Source organism: Mustela erminea, chromosome 4 (genome assembly GCF_009829155.1).
Source record: "Mustela erminea isolate mMusErm1 chromosome 4, mMusErm1.Pri, whole genome shotgun sequence".
NCBI lineage: Eukaryota > Metazoa > Chordata > Mammalia > Carnivora > Mustelidae > Mustela > Mustela erminea.
The window spans coordinates 83,326,083-83,350,366 of NC_045617.1; the positions used below are offsets into that span (position 1 = coordinate 83,326,083).

General features: G+C 36.6%; 1 long non-coding RNA gene across 2 annotated transcripts; it reads right to left on the reverse strand.

Annotated features, from left to right (window-relative positions):
• Positions 1-485: 485 nt before the first annotated feature.
• Positions 486-24,042, reverse strand: LOC116588542. 2 transcript variants are annotated; one of them, XR_004284995.1, is made up of 3 exons: positions 24,003-24,042; positions 12,769-12,852; positions 486-1,169 (listed from the first exon to the last, which is right to left on the reverse strand). It is a non-coding gene; the product is annotated as an uncharacterized LOC116588542 (long non-coding RNA). The 2 variants fall into 2 exon arrangements; XR_004284996.1 differs by lacking the exon at positions 12,769-12,852 and adding an exon at positions 9,391-9,475 and having other exon boundaries at positions 24,003-24,041.
• Between the last annotated feature and the right edge of the window lie 242 nt (positions 24,043-24,284).

Here is a 24,284-nt window from a genome sequence, read left to right on the forward strand (position 1 = left end):
TTCCAAGTACTACACCATCTGGACATCTCACCCTGTTACCTACCTGTCACAGTGAGGTCTCAAATTCAGCATTTCTGTTCTGAGACATGTGGTGTTTTTTTTAGGAAAAAGTAAGATGCATGTACAGGAATGACCATATGTTTTCTTAGTCCCTGACCATCTGGATTCTGAATCAGCATCTTTCCCCTGATATTGAATAGTTCTCCATTTGCTGATTTTTGTAATTTTGTAAGCATTGTGCAGTTAACTATTTTATGGCACCGAGGCGGGAAGAAGATTTTCCACGTACTGTGAGACCGGATATCTATGCACCGGCCAGCTTCCCTTCATGATGGTTCCATGTGACCCTGAGCCTCGCGTGAAACTGAAAACATTCACTGTTCACTTTTGTGAACTCCCATTTTTGTCAAACTTATCTATGTAATTAACAGTTTTTACCCACTCACTTACCTCTGTGACTCCACAAGAAATCAGGAATATGTCTCTGCAGTCTTTTAATAAAGCTATAATATAACAGTGGTATTTTTAGAAGTTGAAGGAATTTAAGAATCTGGAAATATAAACTCTCTACACAGACAGTCAAATCAACTGTCACGTATGCTTTTCTGACTGAAAATGATTAAGAAGTCAAGTAGATTACCATACTCCCCCATCTAGTGCCCCTGCCCTTGATATACATATGTGCACGCACACGCTCTCTGTTGCTTTCATTCCTCAGTGCCCACAGATGACATGCTCCTGCCGTTTCAAATCCTTCTCTCTGCACAGCAGATGAAAACTGCACTGAGACTGCTGACTATACATCCCCACACTGTTGAGTGAAATGTATGTGGGTTTAGATCTTGACAGTAATAGAAATTCAACAATGCCGTGCAGTGATACGAGATTGTCTTTACAAGTACTACCTGCAAGGCCAAGCCATTCTGTCATCAAATTTACACTTAATATGTGAAATTAACTATGGTGATTATCACTTGGTTTTCATGGCCTTTGAAAGGCAGACATAGGCCTACACAGTGTGGGATCTATGGGACGGTGCTCACTCAGCATTTAGGAAGACATACTTCATTCTTCAGTGTGTCTCATTTCCTATGGCCCATTGTCCTCTGCTGTGCTGAGGCAGAGCTGCTGTTCTGCATCATCAACTGGACTTATTATGCTGTCACCATCTGGAGGAGGAGAAAGAAAAAGGAGGCACTAATGTAATTTTTTCTTATCCATTACGTGCCCTGTCTCCAGAGAACCCTTAGACTTTAAGGTGTAAGGGATATCTAAAGATTAGAAAACCTAGATCCTTACTTCTGTTTGATGCTGGAATCTGCTCTGACAGTTTTAACTCATTAGCTGATTCATTCACCAATGATTTCAGCCAAGCAGGATTCATGAGATTCATTCATTTGTCCATTTTTTCTTTGAATATTTATTTCATACTGTGCTCTGAAGATACAATCAAGAAATAGCAAAAATCCCAGATCCCATGAATTTTACACTCGAATAGGAAAAGACAGACAAAAGAACCCAAAAATAATTAGCAAAAAGGTGTGACGTCAGGTGTCATTAAGAGCCATAGATGAAACAGGGAAAAGAACTGCTAAAGAGAACGATGCAACTCAACCTCAAATCAGATGATTAGGAAACACCTCACTGAAGAAGAGTCTGGGGACAGACGCCTTGGGAAGTGACCATAAGTGTTATCAATAGAAGAGCTTTCCAGGCGAAGTCAAAACCCCAACCTAAACACTTATGGATATAAAAGCTCTTGGGTGTATACTGCCTGGTATGTGTGAAGAGCAAAGTTCCGGTGTGGCTAACACACAAGAAATAAGGGAGATAATAACAGGACATGTGGTCAGAGAGGGGATGTGATTAAAGGAGAATGATATGCAGATCTCCTGGGACATTATGGGCTACTGTGATGATTTTTGCTTTCTCTCTGACTAGTAGGGCAAGTGATTAATAGGTTTTGAAGGATGGAGGGACATTATATGACTGACATTCTTTTTTTAAAAATATTTTATTTATTTATTTGACAGAGAGAATGAGCACAGGCAGATAGAGTGGCAGGCAGAGGCAGAGGGAGAAGCAGGCTTCCTGCTGAGCAAGGAGCTGGATGTGGGACTCAATCCCAGGAGGCTGGGATCATGACCTGAGCCAAACGCAGCTGACCTTTGACCAACTGAGCCACCCAGGCGTCCCTATGACTGACATTCTAAAGGATGAATGTCTATGTATTTATATATTGGTGTCAATATAAATACAGATATGGATAATTTCCCCCAGCTGCAGTGTGGACAATAGATAATTGGGTCAAAACCAGAATCAGGAAACAAATTAAGAGGCTGTCACAAGGGGTGCCTAGGTGGCTCAGTCATTAAGCATCTGCCTTTGGCTCAGTTCATGTCCCAGCATCAGGTTCTGTGCTCCGCAGGAAACCTGCTTCTCCCTCTCCCACTTCCCCTGCTTGTATTCCCTCTCTAACTGTCTCTCTCTGTCAAATAAATAAATGAAATCTTTATTTACACTAGAAGCATGATGGCTTGAATCATGTCACTGTGGTGGATGTAGTAAGTTATTGAATTTTAAGTATATTTTGAAAGTAGAGTTGATAGGATTGGTGGTCAAAGTGAATGGTGGCTATATAAAGAGGAAGAATTAAGGATGACACCAAGATTTTTAGCTCAGGCAGCTGAAAAACAATGTAGCTATAATCCAGATGGAGAAGATGTCAGGGGAAGCAGGTTTGGGGAGCTCGGACAAGTCTGCCTTGGAAATGCTGAGTTCAAGGTGTCTTTGACTACTTACGTAAAGATAGTAGGTGGTATTGTACAGGTCTGGAATTCAGGGATTTAGGGGAGAAATCCAGGCTGGAGAATACCTTTAGAGTTCATTCATATATAGGTAATATTTAAAGCTATGATTATCAAGGAGTGCATTTAAATAAGGAAGAAATATTGAAGTATTTTGTTTAAAGGTTCTGTGATGTTAGGATAATGGGAAGCTAAAAGGAATAGCTGACACAGAAGGGAAAACACTGGGAGGGGGAAGGGCCCCAGAACACCACTGAAGAAGGATTTTTCGAGAATGGCTATGCTGAAAACTACTATAATGTTATATTTCAATTCTCTCCAGTAAGAAAAGTGGGAGTGAATAATGTGTAAAATTCTGTGATAAGTAAAATGTGGCGAAAGTTGAGGACTCCTGCATTTAGCAACGTGTTTCTAGGTGATTTTGAGAGAAGTAGTTGTGGCATCAAAGTCTCATTGGAATATTCTTGAGACCAGGTTGCAGATTTTGAGAAGACTGTTAAATAAAGCAGAGAGTGATGCTTAGAGAGAAATGGGTGTGTGTGTGTGTGTGTGTGTGTGTGTGTGTGTGTGTGTGTTTCAGGATAGATTTTTTTGTCAAGCAGATTTTCTTCTCTGGGAATGGTACCATATGAAAATCAACTCATTCCATCTTTGACCTGTCTGACTTTTACACTTTATTTGAATCATCCCCTAACCTCTCTTACCACCATCTCTGCTAAAATCTTCTTCAATTAGTGACCTTGCTGTGTTATTTTTTATTCATACCGCCAACCCATTGATAAAGGTTTGGGTTGTAAACTCCAATTTCGCTGGAGTATGGGAGCATCTTAACATCTAGACACATGTCTTTCTGAACAGGAAAGGCAGATCTAAACTCCCTTTTTCTACACCTCAAAAAATAAACACTACAGGTAGAAAAAGACAGGGATGTCTCTGTTTTAGTCAGTAGTTTTGCTTCCTTGTTACCAATAAGTCCTACTTTTGGGGACATAGTAGGAATGTTGCAGTTGAGGTTCCTATGACTAAAAATGTGAATCCATAATTATTTTTAAAAATCAATTTATAGGGCTGCCTGGGTGGCTCTGTGGGTTAAAGCCTCTGCCTTCGGCTCAGGTCATGATCTCAGGGTCCTGGGATTGAGCCCAGCATCGGGCTCTCTGCTCAGCGGGGAGCCTGCTTCCCCCTCTCTCTGCCTGCCTCTCTGCCTACTTGTGATCTCTCTCTCTCTGTCAAATAAATAAATAAAATCTTTTTAAAAAATCAATTTGTAATTTTCTTTGTATTATGCCATAAAAGAAATGTTGGTGAGGTAATGCCTTCTACACTGAAGATTAGAATACACCAAGAGGTTTTCTAAAATATGGAAGGGACTTGTCAGTATCTACAGTTTTTGTCCATTATTGTCACAAACAGCGCTACATAACAAACCACTTCCTAACCTATGCACCCAGCATCCACGAGGTGGAGAAATGCTGTAGACTCTTAGACAGGACTGCAAAGTCACTTGGCAGACAAAAATGGGAAGGTGTGAAAAATAACACAATTCATTTTTTACTGCGCTGTTGCAGTTTGCTGTGTTTTTTTTTTTATAATATAAAACATAATGGTTAGCATTTATTAAAGGTTTATGGTCTGCCAGAGGCTTGCTAAATTCTTTTTTTTTTTTTTTATTAAGACCTTTTATTTTTTTTTTTTATTTTTTATTTCCAGCATAACAGTATTCATTATTTTTGCACCACACCCCGTGCTCCATGCAATCCGTGCCCTCTATGTTTTTTTTAACTGGCTTGGGATATATCCTAAGTAGTGACTATTAAAAAGAAAAATGACGGTATGAGAAGTAAACTAATATAATGCTAATTATTAAATACGGAATAATGTGGTTGTGAAAAGTTCTTAAGCGGAGAGTTCATCATCCCAACCCCTTCACTCAGTTAACTATGTGTCTGTAGACCAATGTTTCATTTTTTTCCTTGAATTTATGATAAAATTTATATATTTATATACACTTTTTTGGTCTGCTTCTCCCTGTAAACTGAAAACTCCTCAAAGACCTAAACCATATTAATTTTGATCCCCAGAGTATCTCTAGCCCTGAGCACATAACCGTACTCAGTAAGCGCACACTGAAGGAAAGAGGGAAGAAGGGAAATGCCGAGTGGGCGGGCGGGAGCCGAATGAAAGGGAGAGCGAGGAGCCTGAGGGGCGGAGGGGAAAACAGAGCAGTGGGCTCTGAGGTGAAAAGGAATTTGGTGTGCAGACCTGGGAGCAGTCTGTCCAGCTCAGTATGATTGGCTGACGGGAAAAGGCAGAAAATATTTAGAAATAATCCATGCTCTGAGGGCACAAGGATGCACAGATCATCTTCAACAGTTTTAATGGCAGTGAGAGTCTATGCACCTGTTCTCTAAGAGAAAGTTATGTGATGAGGTTTCTCTTAAACAAACAAACAAACAAACCCTAGTGCTCCGGTGTCTCCCACACTTCTGGGAAGACACGGCACTGAACACACACTCACCCAGCTGTACACCCATTTCTCTGTCACTTCTCCTGAGTCAACCACCTCTGGGAGCGGGAGCGGGGCAGGAGGGGAGCTGGGAGCACGTTCCTGTGCAGAGATGGGGCTGGTCTTTCCCTGTCAGAGAAGCCCGGGCAGCTGCTGTTCCAGAGGGCTCCAGGGGACTCAGGGTAACAGCCTAAGCATCCCTTGGGGAAAGAAGGAATTACAGCTGCCTGGGTGGGGTCCTGCCATGCTTCTGGGTTTGGGAGAGCTCTGAGCTTCCCCACCCCATGCTCCCACTGCCCAGCCAGGCCTCAGGGGGAAGGTCTTTGTCTTCCTTGTAGAAAGCAAAGCACATCACATCCCACCAAGCACACTAGGCAACTGAAAAAGGTCTTCCAGAATAACAAATGCAAGTCCATAAATAGTGGGACAAAACCTCTTGTCTCATAAAATCAAGTGGAAATACTATTTTAAAGCATCAAGAATGATATAAAACACATGAAGGAAAAGATGAGACTTGGAAAAAAAAATCTGAATACCAAACAGGATGATACACAGATATTCAGGAAGAGAAAGGAACTGGGCAGGCTATCAGAGTTAGCTAAAAAAGGACAATTTCCCTGAACCTCAAAAGAAAACCAAAGACGCACACTCAAAGAACAAGAATGTAAGTCCCAAGAGAAGTCTGCCAGCCTTGTTCTCCACCGAATCCCCAGAGCAAGAAAAGCACCTGGCACACAGTAGGTCCTAAATGGAGTTTTCCTTTGAGAATTAATAAGCTTGAAATTTGCTTCTGGCTAAATTTGATGAAATGCTTTGAAGGCCTGATGTTAAATGATAAATATCTACTTTGGGTAAAGGGGAACAAGATGGAGAAATAAGTGCAACTGTAGTTAAAAATGAAACAAAATGGAACATTGAGGTTCTCCTCAATACGCCTCAACATTTTATTCTTAACCGAAAGGTAGTAAATTATTACTGATCACTCAAACAGGCCATAAATATATTCAGTCACGGTGATGCCATAACAAACCACCAGAGTCAAAAGTGATTGGAAGGTATATTTAGACTAAATAAGAAAAGGCTTGAACAAAAACTTTGTAACACTCATATACTTGGCATGTAATTGTACGAATAAATGTGTTATTTTTAGCAAAAAAAAAGTTTATATTTAATATAATACTTAATTTCCTTTTATAACCTCCAAACATTTGTTAAATGTAAAGTAATGGGCTTTTTATCAGCATATAGCCATTAATGCCATGAGAGGTTGTCAAGGAAAAAAGATGCATCCCTGTTGTTTTACCCTGAGTAGAATGTCTCTTGTCCCTTGCTGAGTGAGAGAGGCAACATGCTAACAGGAGTAGAAAACTGAATTTCATGATCTCTGGGTGACTTCTGTGTGTACAATGGTATGATTTTCTATTGATGACTGTGGTGTGTAAGGATGTTTGCTACTTCTTAGATTCTTGGAAATTTTACAGAGCAGTTTCTTCTCATTCTTTGGAATTTTCAGAACATTTAGACTAGTCAAAACCCCACAGATCACTACTTACATATATTTAAATGAACTATTTTTAGAAAATCCCAAACACATACCGCAAACTGCATAAAAAAGTATTATATTCTGCTTCTCTGAATATGTTTGCCAGTAATTCCAAAACTTTTGTATGACTCCTATTTTCCTTTGGTATATAGGAAAGTATAAAAAAAGAAATAACAGCAACTTTTCAGAGATCTCTTAGGACAATGAACATCTCCTTTATGGCTTTTATGGGGCAGAATCACTCATATTTTTAACATGGTTCTAATAGTAAATGTTTATTATTTTATTCCAGCCAATTTTGCCCATATCACCCATCACTTTGTATGACACTAAGTCATTCCAGATGATGAAGTATGAGCGTGCTCCGTGCTGCGAAACTCAGGGAGACCAAAAGAACATTTTATTGGTGCCATGTACTCATCTGGGGAAGGGTTGCTACATTGTTCTATAAAAAAAATCTCTAAGACACCTAATTTGTCACACTGCTTGGAGCACAGACTGTATCTTTGAGGTTTGCCCTGTGAAAACACCCCGTGCAGTATCATTAGGCAGAATGAGAGAGCGATTATATGTAGAACAAAATGAAAACTTTCTTGTTTCTGACTCTTTGGAATCATATTCCACTATTGATGAGGGAACAGAAGACAAACTGAGGACAAGCACAGGCTGACATCTGCACCCTCCCCCAGCCCCCCACTCCTGGGTGAGGCAAGTGTAACCTCGGATAGGGCTACTTAGAACCAGGTAATTTAAAAGCATTTAGACTTTGGGCCATAATTTAGATCACAATACGGATGCAGCCACCATCTCTGCCTCATTATGATAAGGGCATTTCTGATATTTTTGCCCGCTATCTGAAAAGCAAATAAAAAGACAAATCAACAAGAGTGGAGAAAAGTTGACAAAGAAGTAGAGAGTGGTGGTCTGAGTCTTATGAAAACAAATTCTTAACCTTTCTTGGCACCACAATAAGGATCACCATAGAGCAGTGTCAGGTACTGTTGGGGTTAATGGGGAGCAGGAAACCAGCACAACACCCGGCTTCCTAAAATGTAACACTGGGGGCGCTGGGGGTGATGGAAGGCTTCCCAGGAGGGTGGAAGCCTTTGGAAAGCCGGGCCTGCTCCCCACTCCGCTGCCAGAATGCCGCGAGAGGGGCCTCCCCCAAAGCTTTGTTAGCCCAAACCGCTGCCCTGCGAGCTAAGAGATGCAGGCATTGTACCCCAGGCTATGCTTAGCAGAAGAGTAGTATCTTCTAGCTTTCCAGGAAACAGCTCCTCCTAGTCTCAGGGCGACCCCTTGTGGAGAAACAGTGGTAGGGATTTGTGATTACCCTGAAGGACTGGTAAAGAGGAGCAAAGAAGTAAAGAGGTAAAGAGGGTCTCCAAGCCTTGACCCCCTCGTCTTGCCTTGCTTTGACCGCACAGTTCGGAGTAATCTTTCCTTCGTCGGTACAGGGATGGCTGTGCATTCCTGGAAAGGTGCTACTTTTCTGAAATCCTGTGTTCCCGTGAATTTCTTGAAGTATAATTCATACACCTTCTTAATTAGTTTCAGGTGTGCTGTATGATGGTTTGTCAGTTCTGCACGTTACTCAGTGGCATGAAGGGAGGTGCACTCTGATCTCTTTTCTATTTCAGCAACCCCCCCTTCCCACTGGGAACCACCAGTCTTCTCTATTTAAGAGTCTTTTTTGTCTATTTTTCGTGGTTTGCTTCTTAAATTCTACATATGAATAAAATCATTTATTTGTCTTTCTCTGACTAACTCATTTCACCTAGCCTTGTTCCCTCTAGGTCCATCCATGCCTTTGTGAATGGGACGATCTCGTTCTTTTTTACAGCTAACGGATACGACATTGTACATATGTGCCCCATCTTGATTCACTCATCTACAGGGGACATTTGGGTTGCTCATCAACAAAACAAAAAGGCAGCCTCCTAAATGGGAAAAGATATTTGCAAATGATCTATCCCATAAGAGGTTAATATCCCATAAGAGGTTAAGAGATCTATCCCATTAGAGGAAAATGACCCAGAGCTGGCCCAGGCCAGGAGGCCCCAGAAATGGAAAGTTACTAACAATAAGCAAGAGATAAGCAGAAGCCCTACTGGCAGCAAGAGCTAACCAGCCCCTTTTCTGCTTCTGTAAACAGGCTTCCTGCCCTAAGCTCCCCCCACTCCTGTTCCTGCCCAAAACAACTCCTGCTCCCCCAGTTTAAACCCACCTCCCAGCGGTCAGCATGGCCCTGGGAACCTGACTGCCCGCCATCCCCTGTGAAACCCTTGTGACCCTGTTGCCCGGGGCCCAGAGTTTCAAGCGTGATCTCATCTGGGTCTGCCTGCATGAAATACATTCAAGTACTCCTACTTCTCCAGCTGTCCCTTGAGCTCTTGCCAGTCTGATTTTCATTTTTCTGCAACAAATATCCAAAATGTATAAAGAACGGATACAACTCAACACCAAATAAAACCACCCAATTACAAATGGACAGAGGAGCTGAATAGACGTTTTTCCAAAGGTAACATACATACAGCCAACAGAGACAGGAAAAGATGCTCCCCATCACTCGTCGTCAGGGAAAGCAGATAGAAACCACAGTGAACTGTCACCTCACACCTGTCAGAATGGATAAAATAAAAAACAGAAGACACAGTGAGTATTGGCTAGGACGTGGAGGAAAAGGAAGTCGTGTGCACCATGTGGGAATGCAAAATGGTGCAGCGACTAGGTAAAACACTATGGAGGTTCCTCAAAAAAATTAAAAATTGAAATACCAGTGGATCCAGGCCTTCCCTAGTTAGTATTTACCCAAAGAAAACAAAAACACTTATTTGAAAAGATACAAGTTCTCATGAATGTTTGACTACTAAGTTATTCTCTAAGAAGGGTTCCGGTGTATTAGGATTCATCAAGCTAGAACTGCAGAGCTGTCAATAGACGAGGACATTCATTGATTGTGCAGAACTCTGGATGCGGAGTTCCCATCTGTCTACTGATGAACGAGCAGTTACTGAGTGTTGCCTATGTGCACACATGCATCCGCTTATGAGTTGGGATACAGGCATTTTCGGTGACATGGTTTTCTTCTATTAACACATTTTTATTAATAAATATTAATTGTAATAAAAGGGTTTTATGTCTAAAATTTATTTTATAATCTGTGAAAAAAAGTGATGTACCTAGTAAACACAGGTACTCTCTACAAAGTCAACCTGTAAATCTCTTAGATTACTTTGACTTTTTTTTTCTTGACAGTCCTCATCATGTCTAAAAATAATACATTTATACGTCTAATTCTTGATCTTTCAACTGGAGTGTCTTTTATTTCATTTCATAGGTTGGATCCGCTGTTTGCTTATTACTTCTTGGCTTATCTTTTGAATTTGCCAGACACAACTTTAAGCAACCTCCCTAAGAAAGGAGTGTAAAAGAGGTAAATTTTCTGAGTTTTCCTGTTTGAAAGTATTTTTATTCTATACCTGCAGGGTTAACAGTTTGGTAGCCAATGAAAGTACATGTTGAATCTTTTTTTATTGGTTTCTAGGTAATTGAGAGTACTTTTTGAATATTATTTGTATTATTTTGAAAATGTCTTTTATTATCTCCACTTTTACATTCTTTGTTTTATTCCAATCCTTCTGAAATTTCACAATGATGTATCTGTATATGAGTCTCTCTAGAAAGTATTAGACTCTCCTTTGAGCCTTTTTCTTTTTGTTGTCACTCTCTCTTATGTCTCTAAATTCTGAAAAATATAGTTAACTCTTCAATCTTATTTTTGATTTGAATTTTTTAAAATAATTTTGTCAATCATGTTTAAAAACGTGATCCATTGCATTCAAGAAAAGAAATCTATGTAGGTCTTTGAATTATTGAATTTCAGAGGCAAAACCTTCTTTTCAAGGGAAACAGAACCTTACCCATGACCAAAATTAAAAAGTAGTAGTAGTAGCCTTTGCCCTTCCTCTCCAGCTCCCTTTCTTCCTCCTCTTTCTCCTCATCCTACTATTGGTGATAACATAATGCTGTAGGCTACAAAAATTAATACAAACTTCCTGGAGGACACTTACAGTAGACACTGAAGCTTTAACAGTCTATGACCCAACCACTCATACATACAAAGTCTACCTCTAAAAATGTATAACTAAGAAATTAGAAGAATACCATAAAAATGAATCAAGAATAGGATAACTCATGGCCAATCTTGAGAAAATATATCAATTAAGTTACACTTAGGTGCAAGTACCAGTGAAAAGTTCCTGAATTAACAGAGTGACTTATTTCACATTAAATATGTTAAAATGGGTAGATTCAGCATCAGTTTATTCAGTGGCTTATACATATCATTAAAGAAGTTGGATTCATTTCTCATATTGGCCTACAGCAACTGTCGACAAATAAACTGGCAAGAATTATGCTATTATCTCACAAAACAAACTGAGGGTTGCTGGGGGGAGGGGGTTTGGGAGAAGGGGGTGGGATTATGGACATTGGGGAGGGTATGTGCTTTGGTGAGTGCTGTGAAGTGTGTAAACCTGGTGATTCACAGACCTGTACTCCTGGGGATAAAAATATATGTTTATAAAAAATAAAAAATTAATTTAAAAAAAATATATAAAAAATATATATATTTTTATAAATATTTCTTAACATCCTAATTAATAAATGTTTTGGCTCTGGAAAAAAAAAGAATTATGCTATTATAATAATTGATTGGACTAAACAAGATTGAGACTAATTTCTGAAAAAGTTGTCAAGATTATGTTGGTAATGAGCATGGTGGTCAAGCTTGCCACTGGAACTGATTAATTAAAGTTTTGGAATTTTGTATGACCATACAGGAATGGATCTCACAAAGGTCTAAAGCTAGGACCTACTGACCTTTGTTTTGGGGTGACTAACTTTAACTTGATTAAATCTCAAAGAGAGTTCATAAGAGTTGGTTCATGCTTAGAACCTAGTGCAATAGAAAGATATTCAAGTCTTCAGAGTAGCTAAGAAAGAGTCAGGCAGGGGTTTGGGGGGATGGGTGGCAGAACACAGGAGTACAAAACAGGAAAGGCAAACTTCTAACATCTGTCCACATTCTCACCATGCATAAGCAGACTGAATCCCTTACACCTCACAAACCACTCATACCTCACATACCTGAAATGAGCTATTTTGGGGGTCTAGAAATTGACTCCTGGTCAAATTCCTTTTTTGTTCAGTCATCCCCATAAACTTACATAACTTTTGTCACACTAAGAAAGTCCCATCCTGTGTCCTTCAGTGTTTTTCTATCACTGATATAATTATCCTCGCTAATAATCATGCGGGTGGTATACTGTGCAAGTCTCGTGATTTTAAGAGAATTGGAAAATACTTAGGACAAACGTTTAAGGATAGAAACTTCTATCTTATTAGGATATTGTGCTTATAAAATACTGTTATTTTCCAACTAATTGGGACTGGATGAAAAAGAGTAAGATTCAGTCTGACTTAGAACTTCAGATGAACAGTAATCTGTGTATATCAGAGACACAAATGCTTATGTCTGTATAATTCACTGGGAGTTTCAAAAATTTATGTGATTTTGAGAAACTTTGGAAAATTCTGCAGGATAGAAGAAAAACATCATAGAGACAATATGAACATTTAAAGAAAACAATTTTAAGTTTGCTTTTTGGTATGGGGATGTGATGATGGCGATAATAATGTATCAATGACATGTATCTGCTTAACCTCTTTCATGGTGTAAGTGATGCTCTTGCTGTTGAAAGGAGAAATTCACCAGAGCTTTAAGTGTTCACCTTTTTAAATGCAAGTGATAGTAGTGCTGAAATAGCAAACTAAATAGAGGACGATACATCACTAAGCTTTTTAATTCAAGGTAAATAGATAAGGCACATGCAGTATCAAGGACTTACCATGAGTAACTTCAAATAGTTTGATGTTAGCACATCACAAAATAAACTCAGAATTCTCATGAGAGGAAGGAATCCAGTAGCCATCTATAGAATTTGAAATATAACTTTTGAGCGAAGGAAGACAGATAAGCTTGATCCACCTACCAATGTCTAATATTATCATGTTATTTTTCCTTATTTTCTTGCATTTTTCTCCAATTCCAGTAATTTGAACAGATTGATAAGATACTTAAATAGCAAAGAACATAGGATATACTCATATTCAACTGTCAGGTACAGGTCAAATAATTGAGGTTCCAGAGTACAGTTCTTTCATCTCTTTTCTTGAGTTTTTATCCCTAGGTATTTTGTTACTTCTGGCACAATTATAAATGGGATTGTTTTCTAAATTTCTCCTGCTGCTGCTTCGTTATTAGTGTAGAGAAATGCAATGGATTCTTGTACATTGATTTTGTACCCTGCGGCTTTACTGAATTCATTTATCAGTTCTAATAGGGTTTTTTTTTTTGGTGGAGTCTTTTGGGTTTATTATACATAGTATCATGTCATCTGCAAATAATGAAAATTTTACTTCTTCCTTACCAATTTGCATGGCTTTTATTTCGTTATGTTGTCTCATTACTATGACTAGCACTTCCAGTGCTATTTTGAATAAAAATGGTAAGAGTGAATAACCTGTCTTTTTCCTGATCTTAAGGGGGATGCTCTTATTTTTTTTTCCATTGAGTATGATGTTAGCTGTGGGGTTTTCATATAAGGCTTTTATTATGTTGAGCTATGTTCTTTCTAAACCTATTTGTTGAAGGCTTTTATCATGAATAAGTGTCATATATTGTCAAACGATTTTTCTACATCTACTGAAATGACCATATGGTTTTTAACCATATCTTACTGATGTGACAAATCACAAGGATTGATATCTAAATATTGAACTGCACTTGCATCCCAGGAATAAATCCTGGTTGATATAGTGAATTATTTTTTTTCTTTTACTGTATTGTCATATTTGATTTGCTAATATTTTGTTGACAGTTTTTACATCTATGTTCATCATCTATGGCCTGTACTATTTTTTTGTGGTGTCTGTATCTGGTTTTGGTATGAGAATAATGCTGGCCTCATAGAATAAACTTGGAAATATTCCTTCCTCTTCTATTTTTTGGTATGGTTTAGGAAGAATAGATATTATCCCTTCCTTAAATGTTTGGTAGAATTATCCTGTGACTGTGTCTGGTCCAGGACTTTAGTCTGTTGGAATTTTTAGATTACTGATTCAATGTCCTTGCTGGTAATCTGTCTATTCAAGTTTTCTATTTCTTCCTGCTTCAGTTTTGGTAGTTTATATGTTTCTATGAATTTATCCATTTCTTCTAGGTTGTCCAATTTGTTGGCATATAATTTTTCCTAATATTCTCTTACAATTGTTAGTATTTCTTTGGTGTCAGTTATTATTTCTCTTTGTTCACTTGTGATTTTGAGGCTTTTGGGCTTTTTTTTTATGAATCTAGCTAAAAGTTGATCAGTTTTGCTGATCTTTTCAAAAACTAGGTCCTGATTTCATCTATTTTTTTCTTTTTTTAGTTTTTATATCATTCATTTCTGCTCAAATACTCATTATTTCTATCCTCCCACTGGTTTGGAGTTTTCTTTGTTCTCTAGCTTCTATGGATATGTGGTTAGGTTATTTGAGATTATTTATTTATTTATTATTTTTTTCTTCTTGAGGTTGGCTTGTATTGCTGTAAACTTGCCTGTTAGAATTACTTTGCTTCATCCTAATTTGGACCATTGTGTTTTCATTTTCATTTGTCTTCATGTATATTTTAAATTTCTTCTTTGATTTTTTTGGTTGACCCATTCTTTGTTGAGTAGCATGTTATTTAACCTATATGTATTTGTAGTCTTTTCAGATTTTTTCTTGTAGTTGATATCTAGTTTTATAGTGTTGTGGTCAGAAAAGATGCATTAGGTATGACTTTGATCTTTTTTTAATTTGTCAGGAATGTTTTATAGCCTAATATGTGATGTATTCTGGAGAATTTTCCATGTACAGTTGAAAAGATTGTGTATTCTGCTGCTTTAGGATGGAATTTTAGAATGAAATTCTGAATTTATCTCTTAAATCCATCTGGTCCAGTATATCATTATTTCCTTGCTGATTTTTCTGTTTGGATGATCTATCCCTTGATATGAGTGCAGTGTTAAAGTCCCCAACTATAATAGTATTAATAGGTGTTTTTCCTTTTCTTTTTGGTAAGTCTAACTGAAGTTTTATCAACTTTATTATTTTTTCAAGAACCAGCTCCTAGTTTTACTGATCTGGTTTTTTGTTGTTGTTGTTGTTTCTGTATCACTTATTTCTGCTCTAATCTTTATTAATTCCTTCCTTCTGCTGGCTTTGGGCTCTATTTATTATTCTTTTTCAACCTCCTTTAGATGTAAGTTCAAGTTGTTTGAGACTTTTTTTCCTTCTTCTTCAGGTTGGCTTGTATTGCTATAAATGTTCATGTTAGAATTACTTTTGCTGCATCCTAAAGATTTTGGACCACTGTGTTATCATTTTCATTTGTCTTCATGTAATTTTTTTTTTTTTGAGTTTTTGATTGGCCCGTTCATTGTTTAATAGCATGTTATTTAACCTACATGTATTTGTAGTCTTTCCAGATTTTTTCTTGTGGTTGATTTCTAGTTTTTTAGTGTTGTAGTGTTATAGTCAGAAAAGATGTATGGTATGACTTTGATCTTTTTGAATTTTTTAAGATTTGTCTTGTGGCCTAATCTGTGATCTATTCTGGAGAATGTTCCATGTGTAGTTGAAAAGAATGTGGATTCTGCTGTTTCTGATGGAATGTCCCGAATATATCTGTTAAGTCCACTTGGTTCAGTGTGTCATTCAAAGGCATTGTTTACTTGTTTATTTTCTGTTTAGATGAACTATCTATTGATGTAAGTGTTAAAGTCCTCTACTATTATTATCAATTACTTCCTCTATGTTTATTATTAATTGTTTTATATATCTGGATGCTCCCATGTGGGGTGCATAAATATTTACAATTGTTATATCTTCTTGTTGAATTTTCCCCTTTATTATTAAATAATGACCTTCTTTGTCCCTTCTTACAGTTTTTGTGTGGTATGGATATTTTAATATTACTAATTATTCTGATCCATGAATATAGAATTTCCATTTGTTTGTGTCTTTTTAATTTCTCTTATCAGAGTCTTATAGTTTATGGGGGCACAGATTTTTCACCTCCTTAGTAAAATTTATTCATAAGTATTTTATTGTGTTTGATGCTGTTCTAAATGGGAATGCTTTCCTTCCGTGTAGATATTTCATTCTTAGCATCTTGAAACACAACTGATTCTTTATGATTTTATATCCTGAAACTACTGAATTCATTGATGAGTTCTCATAGCCAAAATATATCCAGCTCCTTCTTTCTGGACTTTTTCCAATTTCTACATTTTACTACCATAAATAACTGTGGGTTCAATTTCCATTTGTAAAAAAAAAAAAAAAAAAAAGGAAATAGATAATAGACTTAATTAATTAGTCTCAGACCAGTCCCCTAGAACTGGAATTACTTTCTCAGTGAATCTGAACATGAGTAATGCCCATCTTACATGTCACTCTCTAGAAATGTTGCATCACATTCTTCTTTACCTAATTATAGGAAACACTACTTCACTGTATCCATGTCAAAGGAAACTGTTTCCTTTCAAATCTTTTTACTCTTAGTGGCAAAAATACAAGATATATGCATTTGTATTTCTTTCATGATTTGGAGAAAACATATTTCAGTATACATTAGCTAGTTGGATTTCTCGTCTTGGAAGTTTCTGGGTATGTGACTAATAGGTTACCTTGAAACCTCAGTTGTCCAAGTTTTGAATGTTTTTACTTAATTTTCTATATAGAAAAATGAGAGAGACTACATGGGTGATGGCAGGAGATACAAGTTATAAAATTCACTTATTTAATTGGAAATAAAGGTGAATATTCTGATATAAATATTAAGTATTAGATGCATATGCTACAATCATCTTTATGCAGTGTTTTTTAAAATAGGAAAGAGCTAAGTGATTTTGTCAAGGAGTCAATAAAATGAACATTCTGGCATTTTCTAGCTTCAGGTGTTATCAGTCTATGCAAACACAACGGCAGTTTGGCATAGTTCCTGGTAATCCAGGCAATCTAGGAATGAACTTAAAAGTAAATAAAAAGTTATTTGATACCATTTATTACAATGATACAGAATTAAATCCATAAAATATTGAAGGATAGTAGAGAAATTAACTTATTTGGACATCCTTTGTTCTTTTACTCTCCTAAATTTATTTGATTTAATTATAATTTCACAAGCTGCACCTCATGACAGGGACTATTTTCAAAATGATTTCCAGAACACACCGGCTTCTCCATTGTCCTGTCCTTAATGTTCATCCTCCAAAGTGTGTATTTTCAGCATTCATTATATTCGTTTACTGCTTATTAAGTATACATATTCTTGGGAGCCTTTTAAATATATATTATATGACCTTAAACTGAAATGTTTCTATATATATTATATACTACAATATATATTACATATGATATAATATTATATATGTTAAGTGACCTTAAACTGATGTCTACTTAGATACTTTTTATTTTCTGTTATTCCTGCCAGAATCTTACTATTGCCAATGGATGTATACTTATCATTTGTAATCCTAGGGATCCCTATCTTCTTCCCACTTTTTTTTTAAAGATTTTATTTATTTATTTGACAGATAGAGATCACAAGCAGGCAGAGAGAGAGAAGGAAGCAGGCTCCCCGCTGAGCAGAGAGCCCAATGCGGGACTTGATCCCAGGACCCTGGAATCATGACCTGAGCCAAAGGCAGAGGCTTTAAACCACTGAGCCACCCAGGCGCCCCCCCCCCCCCCACTTTTTTTGTTTCTAATCAACTTGTGATCATATTCTGGGAACTTGAGACCATTAACAGTGTATTATCTAAATAATAGGGGAGATACTGAATGTAAAATGAAAATATACTTCTCTCCCTGTCCTAAAATCTTTCTAGTAGAGATATTTCTTAAGTTTTAAGTTATCAGATGGTCTTTCAGTAAAAGTCTTCATTATTCTCTGTATCCGCGTTTTCCCACTTAAGAATAATCCTCAAATGGAATGCACGGTAAAAAAACAAAAACAAAAACAAACAAAAACTATATGAAAATGGAGACAATTTCCAAAATATTTCAATTCCAAAATTCCAAAATTTTCAATTTCTGAAGCACTGTTCATTTATTTTAGAACCATAATCTATGTTGTAAACAATTGCTTAGCTTCTCAAATTGAGTAGCACCTTTCACCTATTGAAATTCCCTACATAAAATTAGTAAGTCAACTGAGTTGTATTGACTTACATAACATTTTGGCAACACATAGTTTAAGTGCTTCAAAGAAATAAATCTGAGTACACTTTTTTTAAACTAGTTGTAATGAGACAGGCAACATGAATGAATAACACAATGAACATCACAACCCATACATAGATAAATAATCATTATTTTGCTGTATTTGTTTCTTCTCCCTTTCTGTCTGCCTACACACATGCATATGGATGTAATTATGTGTGTTGGTATTCATGTATGTATTTATACTTCTGTATATGTATGAATGTAATTTCACAATAAACTGAAGACACTATGACAGTTTTCATCTTAAATATTATAGAATGTATTCAATGAAAATAAGAACATATCCCATTACTCTTTTTTATCAATAGTTCTTCTGTTTTGTCAATGTGTCTTTTCAGTCTGTTAATCTAAAAGAGCTCCCTAACTCATTTTTTTTCCTAATTTCTTATTTTATTTAGTTTATTTTATATTTTTTAAGTGTTCTAAGATTCCTAACTCCTTATTTTTCTTTTAAGATTTTATTTATTTATTTAACAGACAGAGATCACAAGTAGGCAGAGAGACTGGCAGAGAGAGAGAGGGAAGCAGGCTCCCTGCTGAGCAGAGAGCCCAATGTAGGGCTCGATCCCAGGACCCTGGGATGATGACCCGAGCTGAAAGCAGAGGCTTTAACCCACTGAGTCACCCAGGTGCCCCCTAACTCCCTATTTTTAAAATATTGATGTTTGGTTGACACCATGCCAGATATCTTACAGAGTGTAACACAATCTAGATTTATCTTACTGCTTTCTTATGTGTACTATTTTTTAAAATTTTTTTCTATTGACATTAAAATAGAATTTATATATGAAGGCTTGGTTAGATTCAAGATAACCTTCCATTTACTTGTTTTTGAAAATCTACCTTTGGTGAGTCTTTATAGTACATATTCCATGTTAACAAGTTGGTATAAAGGGTATTGCTTCCGGATATCATTGCTTCTTGTCATTTTTAGTGCATAAAGTCATACTTATTTTAAGATAAAATATGTATGTAATATGTTTCAATTAATGCAGAAATATATTTTTGCATTAAAATCTACAAGATTTTTCTTCAGTTCTTTTCTTGCTTTAGAATAAGTCCCATTAGGAATGTAGCATGAAGAGCCTCTGTTCTTCAGTGTATTTGGTTGTCAATAAGACACAGGGTTGGGATCAGTTTTCTCAGTGGTATGCAGTTTTAGATGTTAGAAAACCCTTTCCAAATGTTTTGAATGTGTAAAATATTCACTGAGTCTTAAAAATTCAAAATTGCATAAGAGTATACTCAGAAAATTGTTATTTTTTTTAATTTTTTAAATTTATTTTCAGCATAACAGTATTCATTGTTTTTGCACCACACCCAGTGCTCCATGCAATCCATGCCCTCTATAATACCCACCACCTGGTACCCTGACCTCCCACCCCTGCCCCTTCAAAACCCTCAGATTGTTCTTCAGAGTCCATAGTCATGTTTTTAAAAAAAAACTTTTTTTTTTTTTTTTTTAACCTGAGAGAGAGTACAGAGGGGAGAGAGAAGCAGACTCCCTGCTGAGCAGCAAGCCCAATTCTGGTCTGGATCCCAGGACCCCCAGATCACGACCTGAGCTGAAGTTTGCTGCTTGACTGACTGAACCACCAGGTGCCCCAGAAACTTTTTGCTTTTGACTCAACACTCATTTTGACCACTACTCAGATAAAAGAGACCCAACATCCCCTTCATTGTTTTGTATAGTTATATGGTACTCCCTCGTGTTGATATACCATTTTTTAAAGAGTACCTCAATTTGAACATTTGAACAGTTTTAAATTTTTGCTATAACCAGTGGTACAGTGGATAACACTGGCATCAATTTTTTCCACCTTACTTGCAAAGGACTACATGTAGGCTGGATGCCTAAGCAGTGGGTTTGCTGTCCAGTTTCATGGTGGTGTCATATTTCCCCCAATATATTTCGTATCATTTTACCCATATACGCCAGTGAACTATTAGAATAGCTACCCCCCACCACCACCCAACAAGGGCAGTAGAGTCTTTTGTCCATTTTTGTAGATTTTGATGTACTAAAAATTAAGAAAAATTTAAAATATAGTTCTTAATTTAAAATTCTTTTATTATGAGTCTGAGCATTTTTCCTAAATTTAAACATATTTATACTGTGTTTTCTGTCAAAGTTATTATTATGTTATTATGTTATTTGTCCATTTTTTATGAGAATTTGCTCTTCTTAAATAGATACATACAGAAATATAATAGGAAGGACTGGACAGAGAGGAAGAGAAAGAATGAACACAGGGATTACACATCTATGATAAAAATCTGCACATGGATTCTGGTTTTAGTTTGAAATGTGTGTGTATTTCTATGTTTCAGGTTTTCATTTTTTAGTAATGAAATTTATTCATCTTTTAATGCTTCTGAATTTTGAGAACAATACCCAGGCTTTCCAACTCCAACTTAGAATAATTAATAAATGTTTTCTTGTAGTACTTGCATTATATATTTTTAAACATTCAGATTTCTGATTCATTTGGAGTTTTTCCTAGTGAATATAATGATATACATTTTCAGTTTTACAGTTTTTTTAATAACTATTGAATTGCTTTTAAAACATTGATCAAGGGGCACCGGGGTGGCTCAGTGGGTTAGAGCCTCTGCCTTCGGCTCTGGTCGTGATCCCAGGGTCCTGGGATCGAGCCCCACATGGGGCTCTCTGCTCAGCAGGGAGCCTGCTTCCTCCTCTCTCTCTCTCTGCCTGCCTCTCAGCCTACTTGTGATCTCTATCTGTCAAATAAATAAATAAAAATCTTTAAAAAAAAAAAAAACCATTGATCAAAAACTTTTTTCCCCTGATACATAATCTACTACATATTATACTTTCATAGGTACTTGGTATAATCTACTGTATATTGTAAATCTAATCTACTATATATTATACTTTATATATATTATACTTCCATAGGCACCAATTTTACTTTTTGATGCAGTATCTGATTGTTCATGTACAAATACCACAATTTTTTATGGGAAAGGTGTTTTTCTTTATTTTCATATCTGGTAGTGCCAATTCTACACTGCCTTACTATTTTTTTTTTATTGTTTCTTTGTCTAGTCATTTTTTTTGGATGACCTTCATAATGACCAGAACTCTTGGCAGTTTTAATGGGACCACAGTAAATTTATATTTTACCTAGTGTGGACTGATGTTTTTATAATGTTTGTTAAATTCCAAAAAATGCTGCTTCTTTCCATTTTTTCAAAACTACTTTTGTGTCTTTAAGTTTTTAAATATTTTTCTTCTCTAGGTGTTGTACTTTTTTAAAAGACTTCATTTATTTATTTGACAAAGAGAAACAAAGCAAGAGAGGGAACACCAGCAGGGGGAGTAAGAGAGGGAGAAGTGGGCCTCCTGCAGAGTAGGGAGCCCAGTGCAGGCCTCCATCCCGGGACTCTGGGATCATGACCTGACCTGAAGGCTGACGCCTAAGGACTGAACCACCCAGGCACTCGAGTTTTGCACTTCTAACCCTAGATATTTTACTGTTTGTTTGTTTTTTCTGGTTTTTTTTGTGGGGGGTTTTTGGACAAGATTTTCTTTGTAATTATTCTTAGAATATAAGAAAGTTTTTTTTTTAATTTTTTATAAACATGTATTTTTATCCCCAGGGGTACAGGTCTGTGAATCGCCAGGTTTACATACTTCACAGCACTCACCAAAGCACATACCCTCCCCAATGTCCATAACCCCACCCCCCTTCTCCCAACTCCCCTCCCCCCAGCAACCCTCAGTTTGTTTTGTGAGATTAAGAGTCACTTATGGTTTGTCTCCCTCCCAATTCCATCTTGATTCATTGATATAAGAAAGGTTTTTAAATTTCATAATTTTTAACATTCTGATGGCTTACTGAAATGTTTGTACTGGTTTTTATTCCTTTTTAACTTTCTCTTTAACTTTCCATACATGCTATCCTAAAATGAAGAAATTAAGATTTTTTTCTCTTGGTTTCAATTCTTATTTCTCACATTTCCTGTGTTCTTATTGTTTTTGAATAATAACTTATAGTTCAGTGTTAAATATTAGTGTGAAAAATAGTGGTCCTTCTCTGTACTTTAGTGGTAATTGCTCTCTCCTAGTGTGTCAGATATTGACTTTGCAACTGATGTAGGTAGATCTATGAAGATTCAAGATTAGGAAGTCATAATTTTTTATTTTATTGGTACTTAGTTAACAAAGACTGGACTGTTTTTATGTCAGTAGAGTGAATTACATTAGTGAATATACTGTATTAAGTCATCCAATTTCTAGAATAAATCCTACTTGAACATGATATATTGTTTTTAGTGTGATTTCAGATAATTCTGCAATTATTTTATTTGTGATTAAGCAGGAATAGTCTGTACTTGTTTTTTATTGTATATTATTGTATATCTTTTATGCCACTATAACTTTTTAAATTTTTTATTTTTTATTAACATATAATGTATTATTAGCCCCTTATTAGCCCCAGGAGTACAGGTCTGTGAATCGCCAGGTTTACACACTTCACAGCACTCACCATAACACATACTCTCCCCAATGTTCATAACTCCACCACCCTCCTGCCATCCCCACACAACTCTCAGTTTGTTTTGTGAGATTAAGAGTCTCTTATGGTTTGTCTCCTACCCAATCCCATCTTGTTTCATTTATTCCTTTCCTACCCCCCAACCCGCCCCGCCCATTGCCTCTCAACTTCCTCATATCAGGGAGATGATACGATAATTGTCTTTCTCTGATTGACTTATTTTGCTCAGCACAATACCCTCTAGTTCCATCCATGTTGTCACAAATTTATGCCACTATAACTTTAACATCCTTCTCAAATGAAATGACAATCTTGATTGAGTACAATAGCAATAGCTTCATTTATTTAGCAAAAAAAAAAAAAGTTCTTAATGTTTTCTGGTCCTTCTTAATCTTTGCAACAATTTAACTGGCATTAGAATTGACTGGTTTTCAGTGTTTGTTTGAATTTTCCAGTGAAACTCAATCTGGTTCTTAGAGCAGCACTTTGAAACTGGTTTTCATTTGCTGTTTCTGACATATATTTTTAAAATCTGAAAGGCAGTAGGTATACAGATGTTTTGTGGATATATTTTTCTTACAGAAGCTAAAAAATAACATTTTTGAAATGGAGGTTTTTTACTTCGAATGCTGCTTCATCCAGACAAGACTATTTTTAGACAGTATTTCTCCATTCTTGTACCCGGGATTCAGCTGATGATTAATGGGTATATTACTCTGTTGGTCGCTTATAGAACTTACAACAGAAAGAGTGAGAAAAACAAAACAGAAAGAATGAAAAATAGGTTAACTCAGAATTTTAAAATATCATTTATTTTCCTCTGCTTCTGATATCTGAAAGAAAAGTGATGAATAATTTCCAGCTGATAGCTATTATTTATTTTCTCTCTTAATTCGTTAAAAATAAACTCAGTGATAGAATTGTCCTATCTATATTCATGCATTTGTCAATATTTTAATTTTAAAAGGAATTTTCCCCCCCCATAACACAACTGCAAAATGCTCTCCGCTGTGACATCCACAGATGTGCCCATGGAATTCTACAGGGGTTTTTTCTGAAATATTTTTATACAAAGCAACCAAAAGCTTTCTGTGAATTTTCCTTTGCACAGGGAATACTTTCGATTGGCACATACCACCTGCTCAAAGCCAAAAATTCTTTGTGATTTCTATTTATCAGGGTGAAAGGGGGTCTTAAAAATCAGAGAATGTAGTATTTACAAATTAATGAATAATGCTCAATACCTTTGTTGTACCCGAGTTTTCACATCTGAGAGACCACCAAAGAGCCAAGCACCGATGTAATCACACGAGGGTTTATTTGACAAGCTTAAGCTTGGGCCCAAGTATGCCCGACACAGCGGAGTAGGGACTTGAACCCCCAGGTGACATGCTTAAGCTTGGGCCCAAGTATACCTGACGCAGCAGAGTAGGGTCTTGGACCCCAAGGTGACATGTGTAAGCTTGAGCCCAAGTATAACGGAGGGAGCGGAATAGAGACTTGGACCCCAAGATTAGTTAAGGCAG